The sequence below is a fragment of the Phocoena sinus genome, chromosome 2 (assembly GCF_008692025.1).
Source record: "Phocoena sinus isolate mPhoSin1 chromosome 2, mPhoSin1.pri, whole genome shotgun sequence".
Lineage (NCBI taxonomy): Eukaryota > Metazoa > Chordata > Mammalia > Artiodactyla > Phocoenidae > Phocoena > Phocoena sinus.
The window spans coordinates 147,263,319-147,282,700 of record NC_045764.1 but is presented as its reverse complement, the minus strand read 5'-3'; the positions used below and the strand labels follow the sequence as shown (position 1 = coordinate 147,282,700).

At 43.1% G+C, this 19,382-nt stretch overlaps 1 protein-coding gene across 11 annotated transcripts in view; it reads right to left on the bottom strand.

Moving 5' to 3' along the window:
- The window catches only part of SIPA1L1 (signal induced proliferation associated 1 like 1), a 373,251-nt gene extending 357,782 nt beyond the window's left edge, over positions 1-15,469 (bottom strand). For 4 of the 11 annotated variants that reach the window (XM_032621336.1, XM_032621335.1, XM_032621338.1 and 1 more), the window contains exon 1: positions 14,767-15,232. The gene's annotated coding sequence lies outside the window, so the exon portion shown is untranslated. Of the gene's footprint in view, positions 1-14,254; positions 14,385-14,407; positions 14,741-14,766; positions 15,233-15,405 lie in introns of those variants that run through there. The other 7 variants (XM_032621339.1, XM_032621341.1, XM_032621343.1 and 4 more) reach the window with 5 other exon arrangements.
- Positions 15,470-19,382: the final 3,913 nt, after the last annotated feature.

Here is a 19,382-nt window from a genome sequence, read left to right as displayed (position 1 = left end):
ACAGTCCTGGGGAGGCCAAAGAAATCAGATGAACAGGAAAGGAGAGACCCAAGAGAAAGGCCACAAAGCAGGCAGGAAAGCGCACGTTTTGATGTGCTGGAACCACTTAAATTCCTCCAGGTGGCACACGTACCTAAAGGATCCATCAGAAAGAATAATCAGGCAAGACGCCCGGAGCCTGGGGCAACAAAAGTCAAACTGGTCAGAAAGGAGCTGCTCCAGCCACCCAGGTATAAAGGTCAAGGGTCTGTATCAGATGGTGGTCATAAAACAAAGAGGACAAGTTGAAAACGGTCAATTCAAAAGGAAGAGAAAAAGGCAAGGCTTACTCCTCGACCAGACCCAAGGTAAAAGAAAGGCAAGAATCAGAGATGACTTCTCAGAGGTATCTGAAATGGTCAAAGAAGAAGCAGGCAGTGGTCAGGCAGAGAGAGTCAAGCAACCATGCAATGGAGAGTAGTGAGTGCATTGGTGGATTAGCGCCAGGGAGGCTTTATTTACAAAAGCTTCAAAGTTCACTCCCGGTTCTAAACAAACGTACCCGGCAACAGGTGGTTTTGCTATTTTCTCTGGTCCCGGCACAGGCTGTAGTTTCTGTGTCAGTAGACAGGGAATGTCTGCTTTTGACTCTGAAATATGTAACATTACCACCAAAGTTAAAGTGCTTTGATAGGGCTCGGTGACATGAGCCAAGCACAAGAGAACACATATCGTATGTTCCCATTTATAGGAAACGTCCAGAAGAGGCAAATCTATAAAGATGGACAGTAGGTTAGTGGTGGCCTAGGGCTGGGCGCAGGGAAGTGGGGTGGGATTGAGGAGAAGTGGGGTGGGATTGGGGAGAAGTGGGGAGTGACTGCAAATGGGCTGGAGCTTCTTTTGGGGTGATGAAGATGTTCTAAAATTGTTTATGGTGCTGGTTACACTACTCTATGAACTACTGACCTATACACTTCAAGTGGGAAAACTGTACAGTAAGTGAATTAAAACTCAATAAAGGTTATTTAAAAAAACCTTAGGAGTGCAATAAATGGGTACTATGACTTCAGAAGCTTAGAGATTATCTCCCCAGTAAAAATGATTATTAGACTAGAGTTCAAATAAAAAGTCATTAGGCAATTTGGAAATCCTAAAAGATTTTAGGAAGTCTAGTAAGTTGTATTCCTCCTAGGAGAAAAAAATTAGGCATGGAAAAGATACAGAATTAAATATATAGATACCTTTCAAATTATTTCGTACAACTGATGTAAGTTTTCTAAAACGTACTTCAAAAGGAAAGACAAAGACTTAGGGTTTTATCAGACAATTATGCCAAATGATACTGTACTGAATACCTATAGTTCAGTTTCTTAGAAGCTGAAATAAAATAACATATAGTAAGCCGATTCAATGAAAAGCAAAAAGATTACGTAACTTAACAATTACTGAGCAGATGGGTCACCTTATTTTATAAATCTGAGGACCTGAGAAAAGCCCTAACATAAAGAGATGTCCTCTTACTTGAAAGATACCAGAGAACTACCCAAGCAATTTCTCCTCCACAATATCTACTGAAAAACATAGTTCCTGTTCCCCCGATGCCTTGCTTCAGCGTTAAAGCCATTACTGCTCTTTCCACTGAACACCCAGAAGGTGGTCAGTTATTCATCAAACGTTGCATTCGCTACATGTGTCGGGCTCTCAAAGGCACCCTTTTAAAATGGCTTTACCTTCTCTTTCTGCGTCACACAACCTGCAATGAACACACACCGCCGATGACAACTGAATCTTGTGAACCAAGGATGAAACCAGGAGGGCAGTGAAGAAAGAGCAGTAGTGTTTCTGTTCAAACTGCCTTATGGATCCGAAGAACCAAGAACCACCATCCTATCTCTTGACTGAAGATGTTCCTAAAGAAACATCTAACTGTTGAGAAGGTATCAATTATCAGCAAATACTGCATCTCAAAGATACAACCATTTACTACTACCTCCAAGGAAAGACATGTAATAACTTCAAAATATCACTGATTCAAATATGACTGATGCTTTCAACACTTTTACTTGAATCTTAAATGAATTTTAATTCAGTGGATTCAAATATATATTTAGCATATTTCACCTGCCCAGAAGAAAATTTTAAGCAACCAAAAAACCTAGGAATATGTAAATACGCATTCTGAATTAGGAAACAAGGAGAATGGTCTCCCTGATAAATATGGTCTATTAGACCCTATTTGTTAATTGATCCAAGTTATGGAAAGCATAAAAGATAGAGACTTTGAGAAAGGAAAGAGCCAGGGCTTTTTCCTACTACAACATCCTCCCACATAAATAAAATCACTCTGGCCTGAAGCCATGTTTATTAAGGGGCGAGTCTGGTACCACACACCACGTACTGCCCCAATGGCTCCACACAAAGTGAAGCCCTCTGACACCCCAGAGGGAACCAAAATACCAAGTTCTCCCAAAAGCTGCTCAGGAATCACAGAATGCATCAAAGAGAAAGCTTTTCCATCTATCCAGAGAGAAAACCAGCCTTTGGAGGGAAAATGCCAAACTTTCCACAATACATTCTAGCCTATGAGTTAAGCAGTTCCACAGAGTATTTAAGATGGAAACCAGTCCACTTTCCAGAAATAATACCATCACAACGGGACATTACTTTAGAAGTTGGAACTTCTCATTTGATCTCAAGAATTCTGAGAAGGGCAAACACTTTCCCCATTTCACACAGATGAGAAAACTGCAGCTCGTGAGGATTAACGGACCTGCCTAGCTGCCAACTTGACCTCACCCACGGATACCTCATACCCAACATGTATCAATCAGCTCAATTCTCCACCCAAACCTGGTCCTCCAGCCTTCCCCATTTCAATACCTGGCACCACCAGTATTCCAGTTGCTCAGGCCAAAAACCTTGGTGTTCCCCTTAACTCCACTCTTTCTTTCACTGCATATCATTCACCCTTCTGTGACTCATGTTAGCCTCACTTGAGATGAGTTCAGAATCCAGGCACTTCTCATCTCCTCCACCACTGCTATCATCATATCCCACCTAGGTCATTGCTAGAACCCTTAATATCTCCGTCTCCACCTCTGCCCCCACAATGGAGTTCTATTCTCCACACAATGGAGTTCTGTCCTTTAAAAATATGTCAGACCAAACCCTCATTCTATTCTCAAATATGTCAGATCAAAACCCTTTGTACAACCCTGCAGTGGCTTCCCTTATCACTCAGAGTTGTTCACTGCTGTATATCCAGGATGAGAACAGTATCTGCCATCTAGAAGGTGTTTACTGAATACTGCTGATTAGTAAGTGAAGGAAAAATGGCCACAGTCACAGAGCCAGGGCTACACAAATCTTCCAATGTTCTTTTGGTAACAGGAGACCAGATTTATAACAGCCAACAAGCCACATGAGAGAAAATTCTTAAATTTTACTCTGCGTAGCTGAACCTTCACATAACACATAATCAATACTATGTCAAATTTCTAACAACAAATTAAAATAAAAATATCATTTTATAAAGCCATGAAGGGACTGCCCTGGTGGTCCAGTGGCTAAGACTCCAAGCTCCCAATGCAGGGGCCCGGGTTTGATCCCTGGTCAGGGTACCAGATCCCACATGCATGCTGCAACTGTGAGTCCCCATGCCACAACGAAGACCCGGCACAGCCAAATAAATAAATAAAGATTAAAAAAAGAAAAAAGCCATGAAATCTCACACTAGGTTATCTGAGTATTACGGATTTGGCAGCATGGGCAACTGTCAGCTTATTATCACAGCACTGGGACGCAGATCTTCCGTGTGACATGATGTCACCATACCTCAAGACCACCTCACACATAAATGACAAGGGCTCTAAAAGACACAGAACTGAGCACCTAGGAGAAGAGGTGCTAAGCATTTCTAAATCTCTACACGCTGGCACTACACCAGTCATCTGAAACAGGAATTAAGTTTCTAGCGTGCTACAAGGAACATCAGAAAGGCTAGCTTTAAAACTGTCTCCTGCCAGTTACAAGGAAAGACTTTCAGCTGAGTTAAAATGTTGATTATTTTCAGATCAGAGTGAAATTAATACGAAAATTATCCACCAGTGAGGAATTTTCCCACTAAATGTTTGAGTTAAAAACAAAAACTCTAAATTTCTCTTTTTTTAAGCTCTTTCAAAAACACTTCTACTATCTGCAAAAAAAAAGCCCTAAATCTCACTAAACCACAATAATAAATTCACAGAATTTTAACAGTTGGCCTTAAAGGAAACTGAATTCAACCCTCACCCTTCCTATTACAAATGAAAAGGTTACCTGGTATATAATAAGTGAACAATGAAGACTTGTTAAATGAATGAACAAATCAATGAAGAGCCAAAAGGGGTGTATGACTTTTAAGATCTCACGATTAATGGAAAAATCCAGGATCGGCCAAAACTAGGCGTTTAGAGGCTCTTGGAGTGGGCCTGGAAGTAGAGGAAACGAAGATTTGAAAACCATATCTGGGTCCTCAGGAAAACCTTAAGCAAAATTCATTAAAGCCAGTTTCCTTCAGTTCTGTTACTTAGAAAAGCACTTGATAAAGTAAATTTAGCCAAGACAGATCTCCTTGGAAACCAAAAGGCAGAATTGTCTAGTGTTTCTTTCTTCCTCCACACAAAGAATATTTAATGTAGAACTATTTTCATAATAAACAACGACAATAGTTTTCCATCAAAAGTAAAACAGGTGGCCTTTGACAAAAAAAGGAAAATCCAACCAGCTGAGAGGACTGGAACACTGAGAAGGACCACGTCAATCACTAAAAGAATAGCAGCCACATGAGGGCAGGAGCCATGCATCCTTTTCCACTTGAAGCAGCCACTAGCCCCTGGCATAGAGTGAGAGTCAATAAACACTTATGAAATAAATGAGTAGATTACTCCTTACGGACCCACCCATGTAGACTTAAATTCATTTGGTCACCACTAAACAACGCTTTACTACAGGCCTACTATATGCAAGCATGCTACATTTTTCCTCCATAGAAATTCTACCAATTGTGCCCTCAAGTAATACACCCAACCAAAATATCCTTATAGTTTCATTAAGAAGGTGAGAAAGTATGTCTTAAGTAGCCTAAATTACTTACTAAAGCAGCCACTGAGTTTGCTGTTCTGGGTTCAATCTCCCTCCTTCAACTCATCCTATACAAGCCAGCCAGATTAATTTTGTGTTCTTTGCACATCCTAGAAAATAAAACAGTACTGTGGCTAAGTATTCTATCTCTGTATGTGGCCCACTGCTATTCAATGAGCAGAAATGGCAAATCAGCAACTACTGGATGGGAATGGGGAAGACAATAGAGTGTCAAGAAAAAAAATAGTGATGGGTCTTACAATAACTGATCCCCATTGAAAATCCTGAGATTACTATCAGAGGCTTTCATTAAAGACCCCCTTTTAGTGCAGTGATAGAACTGACACAGATGGTTTGAGGTATTTATACCCATTGAGGTACACATCCAATCTTCAAGACCAATTCAAGGCCCATCACCTTTCTGAAGCTTTTGCAAGCCATTGGATTCAATATCCAAAGAAGTGCTAGACTATAGCTCTTACTATACTAGTTGCCGATTGACAGCCTCACATACATTCTGCCATTTAAATCACCTTATGGGGGCTTCCCTGATGGCGCAGTGGCTGAGAATCTGCCTGCTAATGCAGGGGACAGGGGTTCGAGCCCTGGTCTGGGAAGATCCCACATGCCGCGGAGCAACTAGGCCCGTAAGCCACAACTACTGAGCCTGCACATCTGGAGCTTGTGCTCTGCAACAAGAGAGGCCACAACAGCGAGAGGCCCGTGCACCGCGATGAAGAGTGGCCCCCGCTCGCCACAACTAGAGAAAGCCCTCGCACAGCAACGAAGACACAATGCAGCCAAAAATAAATAAATAAATAATTTTTAAAATAAATAAGTAAATAAATCACCTTACTTCATTCTTTAAGTGGGTCTAGTCCCCTCCAAAAAATGAAAAATTCTTTGAATTGTTTATCTCTCTATTACTTCTCTATTTCTCAGCACCTACAATAGCATAAGTTAAAAATAAGTGTCACTCAAACTTCCTGATTTCAAAATGTATTACAAAGCTAAAGTAATCTAAAAAGCTAAAGGTGGTACTGGCATAAAGACAGACAAACAGATCAATGGACTAGAACAGAAAGCCCAGAAATAAACCATCATGTATATGGCCAGCTGGTCTTCAACAAGGATGCTAAGACCACTGAAAGGGGAAAGCACAGTCTCTTCAATGAATGGGGCTGAGAAAACTGGATACCCGCACACAAAAGAATGAAGCTGGATCCTCGTCTTACACCACAGACAAAAATTAACTCAAAATGGATTAAAGACCTAAATGTAAGAAGTAAAACTATAAAACTTCTAGAAGAAAACACAGAAAGCTTCATGACATTGGACTTGGCAATGATTTCTTGCATATGATGCTAAAAGCACAGGCAACAAAAGCAAAAATAGACAAATGGGATTACATCAAAATGTAAAACTTTCATGCATCAAAGGACGCAGAAGAGCAAAAAGAAAACATACAAAATGGGAGAAAATATGTGCAAATCATACATCTGATAAGGTGTTAATACCCAGAATATATAAAGAACTCGTACAACTCAACAACAAAAAATCAAATAACCTGATCAAAAAATGAGCAGACCTGAAAAGACACTTCTCCAAAGATGATATGCAAATGGCCAACAAGCATATGAAAGATGCTCAATATAACTTATCAATGGAGAAATGAAAATCAGAACCACAATGAGATATTACCTCACACCCATTAAATGGCACTATCAAAGAAACAAAATAACAAGTGTTGGCAAGGATGAGGAATAACACTGGTACACTGCTGGTGGGGTATAACCTCTATGAAAAACAGAATGGAGGTTACTCAAAAAACGTAAAAATAGAGCTACCATACGATACAGAAATCCCACCTTTGAGTATATATCCAAAGGAATTGACAGCAGGGTCTCAAAGAGCTATGTGAAAACCCATGTTCATAGCCACACTATCCACAATAGCCAAGAGGTAGAAGCAACCCAAATGTCCATCTATGGATGAATGGATAAATGGGATATAGACAATGTAATATTATTCAGTCTTAAAAGGGAAGAAAATCCTACCACATGCCAACATGTATGAACCTTGAGGACACTATGCTAAGTGGAATAAGCCAGTCCCAAAAAAGACAAATACTACATGATTCCACTTATATGATGTATCTAAAGAGGTCAAATTCATACAAACTGAAAGCAGAATGGTGAGTCCCAGGGATGGGGAGAGGGGAAAGGAGAAGTTGTTTAACGGGTAGAGTTTCCAATTTGCAAGATGAAAACAGTCTGGACTTCTGTTTCACAACAATATGAATATACTTAACACAACTAAACTGTATACTTAAAATGGTTAAGGTGGTAAGTTTTACACTATGTGTTTTTTATCCCAATAAAAAAAGTAAGTGCCAACATGCAAACACCAAGTTGGATTTACTCGTTCTACCTCCACTGCCGGAGTCTAAGCAGCCTGACCCTTTTACCTGCTGGCAGTCATTTCCAAATTTCTTCCAAGTTGTCTTTTTTAATCAAGGGAACTGTACACATGATCGAAGGCCCTCCCTTTACCTTACTGTCAAGCATAAATCCAAAAATGACATAAAAGCCATTGTGTTCTCAACTGGGTGGGAGAGAAGCATAACAGAATCACCTATTGAGTTTCTTCAAATCACCCAACCCATCCACCCAGAGTAATACCCCAGAGTTCACTGCGGTCCTCCACCCTCCCCCAAACACACACCTGGCCCAACCCGCTGAAAACCACTATTTTAAAGTGCTCCCTTGAAAATGACCTTCAGAACAATCCCACTGAAAGCAATTATTAGGCTGAGGCTCTAACTTTTAATAGGCCTTTTCTGTGAATCCTATAGCTCTCCATAACCTATCATGTATCTACTGAAACATTATTTTGTCATGCAATTATACCTCATTTCCTATTACAAAGGATCAGTACTAAGATCCCAATTTAAAAAAAAAAAAAAGTAACACTGAGACTCTTGGAAGAATCACAGGCATTTCTCAAACTGGAAAAGAGATGAGGGTCAGGAACCACATTCAGTCTCAAGCCTCCTAATAGGTTTCCCAAGGGCACATTCTGAGCCAGGAGTCAAACCCCACCCCAAACATATATACACACAGAGCACCCTCTCTTTACACATGAAATTCTAGCTACTCAGAAGTTAGACTCTGACAAAATATATTGGCAGAAGCTTCTGAGGTCTTCGCTGGGGCAGCCAGAAGTATGGTTAGGGAAAAGGGGGGAGTTAAATCAACTACACACTAACCCTCATTTCAAGAATAAGAACATTTGTTTTCTAAGTCTTTGAAAGAAAAGGCAATATGGTTCCCAAAAGTCACATACTTATATTTCTTGCAAAAATATGGGAAAATACTTCTTTCCATTTTTTTCCCTAACTATGTACAGGCGAAGCAAGGAATAAAAGTTAGTCAAACTGGGTGAAAATTTTAGAACATTCTATTAATGTATAATTATATATCCTATAGGTATCTCCTTATAAGCACCCTCTCTTCTTGAAGGCATGAGATACCACAGTTCAGTTATCACAGCTGCTTTGCTGAAAGCATCAAGAAATGAAAAGAAACTTGTAAAAACAAATAGTCGATCAATTCCGAGAACTAAGATGTTAAAGGAAATGCAAGGAGCTTAGAATATCTCAAACTAGAATCCCTATCTCGGCAAATAATTGAGAATATGAAAAAATGAATTAGAAAAAGATAATATAGAAGCCAATGTAAATGATACTGATCACAGTCAAGCCTCGATTATAGGAAGGCGGCCATTCAGCACACGGTCCTTTGCGTTTTACTTCTAAATAGCTTTATTCCGAGAAGTTTGGAACTCATTCTAAAAGGAAGCAAGACATTAAGCCGCAAAAAAACTACCAATGACTATACTTGTAGCTTTGGTAAAAGGCTTCCTGGAAAAAACAGAAAGAGAAAAGAGGAATAACCAAAATTCACTCTGGTGTCTGCGAAATTCATTTTTAACCTAAGACCTGCTTTGGAGGAGGAGAGAGGAATAAAGGAATCCAGTGGCCGCCACGGTTGGATGGCCAGTTGGCTCAAGTTCCCTCTGAGTGATCCCTGTATGTGTACAAATCAGTAACTCTCCCTCTCCAGGCCAACGTTCTCCAGCACACATACATTCTCCTCGTGCCTCTCCATAATTGAAAAAAAAAAGGGAAATCTAACATTCTGTAATTGCCCGCTTCCCACAATTTAAAGTTAGGCGTACTACAATCCTAATTAGAGGGAGAACTTAGTGCAACATGACAAGTAACAAATTAGAAATCTACAGGCTGAAAATTCTCATCCCAGACCTCCGGAGGCCAAAAGAAACAGCTTCACCTGCCTCTGTGGCACACCCCCAATGCACTACTGTTGACTAACGTCCAATGAAAGAAGCCCTTGACATTCCTCTGTGTCAAGGTGGTGTCATCTCTCTAGATTTTCGAGAAAGCTTTCATGTTATCTTTGCAACTGGGGTTACCTCACTCCTCCCAGGCCAGAATAAAAGGAGAAAATGGATGTGGACCAGTCCTTACCCTCCAAAGATACACCCAATGGATTTTCTTACCCACTTGATCACAAACCCAGTCACACTCGTGCTATTCTAACCCTCACTCAAATCACCTGCCTTTAAGAGAGCCAAAGAAAAGGGGCTCTTTCCCACGTTTCTATGACTCGCTCCACAGCTCATCAGAAACCCACCAAAAGAAAAAATGAGCTCTCATCTGAGGATAAGTAACTTAATTTGTATTAAACCTTTGGAAAACAAAGTGCCATCAAAGTGTGTGGGCTTTGTTTTTTTTTTTCTTTATTAGCTAAGCACAGCAGAAAACTAAAAACAAAAATCCAATGAGGCCAATTTATTTCCCACACCAAACCAGTAAAAGCGCAATGGATATAAAGTTGGACTGTCGATCTAAAGGGATAGTAGAAAACCCCTATTTTAAATAGCACTGTATGTGGAACAGACACAAATTTTTGTGTGAATGCTGAAGGAATAACATAATGCTTTACCCTCCTCGGGAAAGGGAGAGTCCCTCATCTAAAGGGCAGTCACCCAAGTGGCAGGGATGTTTCTTCTCTCCTGGCTCAGATTACCCCAGCGGAAGTTGGGTGGTGCTACAGAAATCACTCACGTTTTCAACAGGAAGCTCCTACAACACTGTCCTGTTTTACGTGCAATTATACCTCCACCTAACAGATCCTCCCTAGCTCCTACCCCTGCCCCCAGTAACCCATACATGAAGCCAGTGTTCCAAAAATAAGGGAGGCACACCACTTTCTTTTACAAATGAAAAATGAGTTTAAGAAGAGAAAAAAAAGATGGTCAACAACAACAAATTAAGTCTGGCTTCTCTAAAGAGCATGTAAGTATATTATGCTCTGAGTTAACCAAGATTCCTTTAAAAAAAAAAAAAAAAACAACCTACAGGCTCTACCGTGTAAATACTTTAACTAACTCATAATTTCTTTTGCCATAACTTTGTAATTTGAGTAACTCTAAACCTGAGTTACCAAACACTATATCCGTGTGGTTTTCATGGCTTTTCAACCTTCATGTACATTTTGTTTCATTAAGTTTTTCTTCTTCTCATTTTAGACATGTAATAAATACTGAACCCTTGAGTGGGGGGAAAAAGTAGTAAATAAATTTTAACATAAGACTCTAAGGTAGGGGGAAAAAAAAAAACCAGGAAGCAAAAGAGTACCTTAAATCTGAAAACCTGCCTTCCCATCACTGCATGATCACTGACTAGTTCTTCTACACCCTTTAAAAAAATCACTTCAACTTTCTGGGCTTCAGTTTCCTCATCTGTAAAATGGGGAAGAAGGGTGAAATGATTTATACTCAAAATCCCTCCTAAAGCCAACAATCTATGAATCTGTTCATCAGGAAGCAAGAAAATGCAACTGCAGATAAGACTATGGTTTACAAATTACTTTCGTACATATATTCTCAATAATTTTTGCAGCAAAGCAGTGAAGCAAGCATTGTGCCCACTGCTGCAAAAAAAAGACGCTGTTTCAGAAAGTTCAGGAAGAGGTTCGATTACTTTTTAAGATCCCATAGCTGGAAAATTTGAAACCCAGGCCTTCTGAGGACAAATACTGGGCCCCATTATTTTAAAAATTAATTTAGGACTTCCCTGGTGGCACAGTGGTTCAGAAACCGCCTGCCAATGCAGGGACACGGGTTCAAGTCCTAGTCCAGGAAGACCCCACATGCCGTGGAGCAACTAAACCCGTGCGCCATAACTACTGAGCCTGCGCTCTAGAGTCCACGAGCCACAACTACAGAGCCCACGAGCCACAACTACTGAAGCTCGCACGCCTAGAACCCGTGCTCCTCAACAAGAGGAGCCACCCCAATGAGAAGCCCGCGCACCACAATGAAGAGTGGCCCACTTGCCGCAACTAGAGAACGCCCGCACGCAGCAAAGACCCAATGCAGCCGAAAATAAATATATTTAAATTTATTATAAATTAAAAAAATTAATTTAAATAAGTTACAACTCAGAAATAATTGCCTGCTCTGCAAAACTTTTATGGGGGCTTCAGCGTATCAGAACACCAAACCAGGGAAGGTCACTGCAAATGGCCCCATTGCACTGTATGTTCCTTGAGGCAAGCAACACACTTTTACCCACCACTAGAATCACAGAACTCAACAGCGTGCCTCCCAGACAGAGGCACTCGATAACCACCTTTTGACTTAATACAAATCTCAAAAGATTAGGAATATGGTGACATTATGAAGGAAAATTTTTTTTCTGAATTTGAGATATGAACTTCTGCAATCTCAGTCCAAAGGAAGAAAGAAGCATTCTATATCAGAGCACTAGCTCTATATGTGGGGGATGAGTCTATTTGTCTTCCTTAGAGAAAGTCCAGTTCGGTCAGTGAATCAAAAGGCTCAAATCTGCCACGTCACCTGAAAATCTTCAGGCTAGGCACACTTCATATGCACACTGCAGTGGACCAACAGAAATGACAGCAGGACAGTGAAGACCAGTAGAAGCACATAACCATGTTATCATCAATCACTACATACTTTCCCCTAAACTGGAAAAAGTCAAAGAATCCGTACTCTTACACTGTTCTGTCTCTTCTCATGCTCCTGTTTCACAGCTCAAAGAGACAGAAAACAGCCATGTATTGAAAAACTCAAACTGCAAAAGTAAGATAGAACGGACACACGTCCCAACTCATAGTCAACCAAGATCCTCCAAAGTTTACAGAATCGCTCATCTCAAGCAAAATCATGACTTCAATAAAGTTACTAGAGGGACTTCCCTGGTGGCACAGTGATTAAGAATCCGCCTGCCAATGCTGGGGACACGGGTTCGATCCCTGGTCCGGGAAGATCCCACATGCCGCGGGGCAACTAAGCCCGTGCGCCACAACTACTGAGCCTGCGCTCTAGAGCCCGCGAGCCACAACTAGTGAAGCCCGCGCGCCTAGAGCCCGTGCTCCACAGCAAGAGAAGCCACTGCAATGAGAAGCCCGCGCACCGCAACAAAGAGTAGCCCCTGCTCACTGCAACTAGAGAAAGCCCGCGCACAGCAACGGAGACCCAATGCAGCCAATAAATAAATAAATAAATTTTAAAAAATAAAAAAATAAAAAAAGTAAAGTTACTAGAAGGTGTATTTTAAAAGTTGTTTAAAAAAATCAAAATGTGGCTGGCGGGTGGGGGTGGGGAGACCTACACCAAAATTACACACCTAATTCAATGCAAAAGCAAAGTTAAGAAAGTCAGGAAAAGTAAGTAAGTAAGAAAGTCATATAAAATTTCAGTGAGCTGCTTTGCAATTATTACTGCAATTATTACCAGTTCAAGTCAACCTTGTCACAGAATCCTACGATGAACTCACAACTAATACTGACACTTCAGCTCTAAAAAGTTCACTGCACCAGAACTGCAATTTCAAACTCAAGGAGCAGTACCAGGAACCGCAGAGAAGCTAACAGCAACACCTACTGACTGTCTTGAGCCACTTGCCAAACTTGTTCTCTCAGTCAACTAGAGAAATCTAATGATACACTCAACTTCAGGACTCCTTTACTTAAGCATAAAGAGATAAGAAAATAAGTTGTCAGCCACATAATACCATTCATCTGGCAAAATCTCTTATTTTGCCCCTAACCATTTACGTGCAAATCATCACCCAAATCATTTTGAATGCACTGTTAATTGCTAATGCCTGAGTATAATTTATTCCATAGGGAAAAAGGTTTAATATTCTCGTTAATAACTGGTATGTCATCTAGTAGTCAGACACTTCAGTGACCATAAACTTCTTTATGAAAACCTTTTATTTGAGACTACTGCTGTTTCTACTGTTCTATATTATTTCCGTCGGCTTTTTTTTTTCATCCTGGTAAAGGTGGCTTAATTGCAGCTTTCAAAAAATGAAGAGGGAAGGTGAAGGTCATTAAATCAGGATTTTAGAGAAAATACTGTTACTAAACTGGGTGCAGAGAATGATTGTATAGGACTTCATCTTGTACTTTTCCAAAAGATTAAGTCAGAGAATCTTTGCCTTGGATGAATATTCCATATGAGAAAACGAGAGAAAGTTGACACTTAACTCCCACAGAGTACCAGTATAAAAACAATGTCTTTAAGAGTCTGAGTCAGAGTTTCAACATGAAAGGTTTGCTTTATAGAGGAAACGCCAACCCCAGTCCATCCAGATAGACCTGGAACCTGATTAAAGTCAACACCTTTACTCTAAAATCTGCAGCGCGTCACTGGCTCCCAGTTTAGAAATGTAATCGTTTAGCAGGTAGTAAGAATTTCAGTAAGTGCTGCCTCTAAAATACCCGTCATGATAAATAAAATCTGTAAAGTAAATGCAGTCTCCAAATGCTTCTCTTCAAAACAAGCATCAACAACTCAAACATCTTCCTTGAAAGTGAGCCATTTCCCTTGCCTATGTTTTCCAAACGGTGAACCCATGAAATTTCAACCTGTCCAACAAGATTACTTGTCCACCTAGAAATGCCGTGGAGCGATAGGGAGCTTGGCAAATACCCTTTATGGTCAGGATAGAAGTTGGAAACAGATGGGGCGAAGGAGAAAAACTTCTTTTTTGCAGTACCTTCTCGCCTCCCCAGCCCTCTTGTGGTTTACTTACTCCAAGAAAAGCAGGTTTGAGCAGCTCCGGCTTTCACTCCCCCCAGACCCCGGGAGAGAAACGAACCACCCGCGGGCAACGAGCTGCTCTTCCCCCTTTCTCACGATCAAACCTCTCGGCCTGTCCCTCCGGCATAGCCTGCAAAGCGCTCACCCAAGTGACTGAACTGGAAGAGTCTCCCGGTGGAGACGAGAGCAGCCTGGTGGGCGCAGCCACCCCAAGGGGTCGCGGGTCTCCGGGCCTCTCTCACAGACGCCTGGCGGAGAGTTGTGCAGATTCGGATTCCGAGGTGCGCGCGCGCGCGCGCGCGCCGGGCGCAGTGCAGCTCGGACTCGCCCCCCGCCGGGCTGCGCTATCAGCACGCCACCAAATCGGAAATAAAACTTTGACCGGCCTCTCGGCGTCCTGCTCCGTACCCTGGACCTGAGCCCCGGCCAGAAATGGGGTGCGGGCTGTCAACAGTCTTGCACCCCCGCTCCCCTGCCCGGACCCGGGGCGCGGGAGCCACTTACCGCTCGGCCCGGCCTCCCGGTGCCGCCGCACGTCCGGGGCGCGTCCGCCGCGCGCTCTCCCTGGGGTAAAAAAGAAACCTTACAGACGGTCGGCGCGCGCTCACTCGCCGCCTGCTCTGCGGAGAACGGCAGGCGGCGAGGCAGGGGCGGGCGCCGAGCGGAGGGGGACCCGGGGGAGGCGGGGGCAGAATCAGCCCAACTCCCGAGCCTGGCTCCGAAGGGGACGCGGAATGCAGGCTGGAGAGCAGCCGGCTGGGGCCGCGCTCCCGGCGGAGTGGGGGCGGAGGTGCCCCAGTCCCCGGGCATCAACTATTGTCTGGGCGCTCGGGTCCCCACTCGCGCCGCCTCCGAGGCTCAGCGCTCCCCATCCCACCCGGCTGCCTCCAAGAGAAAAAGCTGAGGGGGCGGCCGGCGCGGGAAGCGAACGCGGTGTGGCTGAGCGGCCGGGGGCCAAAATCCGAGGTGGACGCGGGGGAAAGGGGAGGTGCGTGCCGAGTGGGGGAGGGGACAGGTAACTGCAGAGGGGGCGGGAAGGCCCGGGAGGATTGGTGGGGGGAGGAAATGGGGAGGGAGCCACGGAAGCAGGAGAGGGTGGAGTGGCTGGGGGGGGGGGGGGGGGGCGGCCTCTGAAGCCCAGACCTGGCCCTCCCCGGGGACCCTCCTCCCGGAGACTCAGCACCGCTCTGACTTTTCGCTCACTCGCTCACGCACACAGTGAACTCGCTCACAAAGTTGCCGGCGGTGGCGGCGCCTCCCTCGCCCTTCCCCTCCCCGCCCCATTCCTTCTCCTCCTTCACTCCCTCCCCAACTCTCGGGTGAGATCACCGCTGTGCGGCTCAGCTCTGCGCTCAAATCTCGCGAGAGAAAAGGCAGCTCAGCCCAGACGGCGGGGGAAGTGGAAGGAATTAGAGGAAGGTGGGGGACCGTGGAACTCCTAGTTGCTATGACGACGGCAAAGCCCTGGATTCCTGTCTCCTGCAGAGAGCCCAGGCAGCAAACGTGGGTGTCGTTTGCAACCTGCCCCCTCCCTTGCCCGACGCCCTAATGGTGGGGAAAGCAAGGGCTAGAAGCTAGAACCTATTTGAGAGGGCATCTGGAGAAGACCAGCGTCATGATATTTGGCTAAATCTGGCAAATGAGGCTAATTATTTAAGAGATTCTGGGACAGATTTCTGACATAGAAGTCAGCACATATCTGAACCCCCAATTTCCTACCATATATTCAGTTTTTCGACCTTCCTGTCTAATCTCATCCCCCACCCCTCACCCACTCCGTACGCTCCCTCTCTCCTCCCCGCCGCCCCCCATCGCCACCGCCACCACCAGACTGAGCTCCTTGAGGACCTGCCTTATCCATCTTTGTATTCTCAGCACCTCCACAGGCTTGGTACATAGTAGGTATTTACTTAATGTCTATGGTGGGAAATGAACGCCACAAGCTGTACGTGTCCTCAGTACTTTCACCCTACCCTGGAAAGTACTTAGGCTTAGACTATGAATCTCTGCTCCACAGTTTGGCTTTTGACTTTGCTAAACTATCCTTCCCTTTCTGTTCACACAGAATTACCTATTTTTCAAGAGGTACAATCCCTCCTTTCTCTTTCTCCATCTTTGTGTCATAAAAACCCTATTCACCATGGGGGACCAGGTAATCATTAAGCTTCTTCAGATACCATCCTACCTACTCCAAAATGCTGTTGAGGATGAAGATGACGTTTTCTCATCCCCTGTTTCTTCTTTTGATTGTAGAAACTTTTCTTTGGGGGTTTTATATACTCACTGCCTAAATAAAATGGATACTGTTAATAGAAGTTAAGCTTAAACTTTCGATATCACAATGAATGAGTAAAAATAGATTCCATGGGGCTTCCCTGGTGGCGCAGTGGTTGAGAGTCCGCCTGCCGATGCAGGGGACACGGGTTCGTGCCCCGGTCCGGGAAGATCCCACATGCCGCAGAGCCTGCGCGTCCGGAGCCTGTGTTCCGCAACGGGAGAGGCCACAACAGTGAGAGGCCCGCGTACCGAAAAAAAAAAAAATAGATTCCATGATATGTGAATTATATCTCAATTAAAAAAAAATTCCATCTCTATTTACATAAATACGGGGAAACCATTATTTAAATCAATCCCTTGGAACTAGAAACCCAAAAAGTACATAAAGATTCTTTTAGGTTACATGCAAGCTTAAATGTCATGTCGGTGAAAGTTTTTATGTTAGAAACCTAGTGATATAGTGATACAGTGATAAAAAACACTAGACAAAGTCAGGAAACTAGGGCCTGAGTTTTTCTGTGTTGCTAATAATTGAGTCTCCTTGAGAAGTTATTTAATCTTTCCGATTCTTCATCTCTAAAATGAGGGGTAGCCCACATGTTAGGTCATTATAGCTTTAAAATTCTGTGGCTCTTAGACCTATACAAATTTCCAGTAAATAACAGATATTTTCCTTTTACATCAAACAGAATTTTTTAAATGTTTCATTTTACAGTAGGTCAGTTTCACAAAGTTCAGCTACATGTTGACAAGTTGCTTTTCAAGTTCTCTTGTCTCAACTGTAAAAACAACAGGGACTTCCCTGGTGGCGCAGTGGTTAGGAATCCACCTGCCAATGCAGGTGACAGGGGTTCGATCCCTGGTCCGGGAAGATCCCACATGCCGCAGAGCAGCTAAGCCTGTGAGCCACAACTACTAGCCTGTGCTCTAGAGCCTGCGAGCCACAACTACTGAGCCCACATGCCACAACTACTGAAGCCTGAGCGCCTAGAGCCCGTGCTCCGCAACAAGAGAAGCCACCCCATGAACAGTAGCCCCCACTCACCGCAGCTAGGGAAAGCCAGCATGAAGCAATGAACACCCAACGCAGCCAAAAATTAATTAATTTTTAAAAATTGACCATGTTACAGTAATTTCAAAGGGAATCCATTGTTCTTTCTTTACTTTTACACTAACTCAAAACAGATTTCTTGTTATTTAATAAATATGCTAACTCAAAGACCCAAACTAAATACATCCACACCCCCACCAAAATAACTATAAGAAGGAAGGAGGGAGGGAAGGAAGGGAAGAAGGAAGAAACGAAGGAAGGAAGGGAGGGAGGAAAGAAGGAAGGAAGGGGGAGAAGAAGGGTGAGTCAAATTCACAGACTGGTATTTTTAGTATCAAATTTTTACAAAGAAACACATTGGAGCATCACCATCAATCCTGTTGATCTGTTTTCAGGAGCGATCTTTCATAACATAGCACACTTGTAAATCACTTGTTCATTTGCCCTGGCTCGGCTTTTAACATAGTTTTGCCCTTAAAGGATGGCTGCCAATCTGTATCCACCAACCCAGTACAATTTCAGAACCACCTGTTTTATGACTCCCAGATAGCCATTTGATACATTTGAAAAAACTGACCCAAGTGCTAGCCAAATCTATTAACTTTTTTCAGGGTTTCTTACGGGGCTCAAGAGATGGGCATTGGCCTCAAATTACAAAGATAATTTCCCTAACCTTCAGGCATAGTGGAAGAGTAAAGACTGTCCTAGGGTTCTAAAACTGCTCTTTCAAGACCGTAGGCTACTATTTACCCCTCACTGGTGGCAGAACTTTCAACAGTATGTCTGAAGGAAATAAAAGGCAAAATCCACCACAGCTGAGGTTTCAACTACCTGGTTCTCTGGGTCAAGGCACTCTGTCTGCATCTTCCCTGACCTTCCTGGGGTTTCAAAATAGCAGACGAGGAGCAGCAGAAGAGGGAAAGTGAGACTAGGGAGTTTGTCAAGCACAGATTAGATCTCAGCCACTTCCTGCCCACTCCATCTGTTGGCTGTCTATCCACTTCTGCCCAGCCCCCTCCCCGACACGCTCAAGGGACATGTAACCTTTTCTCTGATACGAGCTCCCTCCCTATTAACTTCTCAGTTTGTTAAAGCTCAGTTGAATTCACTTTCCTCTGGTTATTCACTTCTACTCAACAATGCACCCTAACATATCAAATATGGAATGAATTTTGACACAAAGGCCTACCAAGCAAGGAAAATATATGTTTTTATTAATATTATAAACATCGATTCACATTTGCATGTTTTATAGTTAGAATCTGGTCTACCCAGCCTGTTATCATCAGTTCAGAACTTCCTGTTATTGTCTATACAGCTACAGGGCATTACTAACCAATATTCAGAGAAATGACTCAATCATAAAGAAGGACCAAAGTCCTCCTCAAATCATCCAAGATTAAATTATATCCAGTGCTGTTTCACTTTTAGGATTTGATTGTTTCAGCCCTAGGTGATATAATTCTATTGACCTGAATACTAGATTTCTTAGAACACCTCATTCTCCCATTTACATTACAGTATTTATTACATGTTTAAAACATCAACTACTGTATAATCAACGAACATTCCTCAGCAAAGCTACTACACTTTCTGTCCACCCTCCCACTCTTCTAAAGGACTATTTCATACCTTCTCCTCCTCCATCAAACTTCCTGCTTATTACTCACAGATAACCGCCATGCATCTTTCATTGGTAAAATAGAGGCAACCAGAAGAGAACGTAGCACACGCTCCATCCCTACGTCTCTATCTACTAACCCACCTGCATCTGTCTGCATGTACTCTTCTG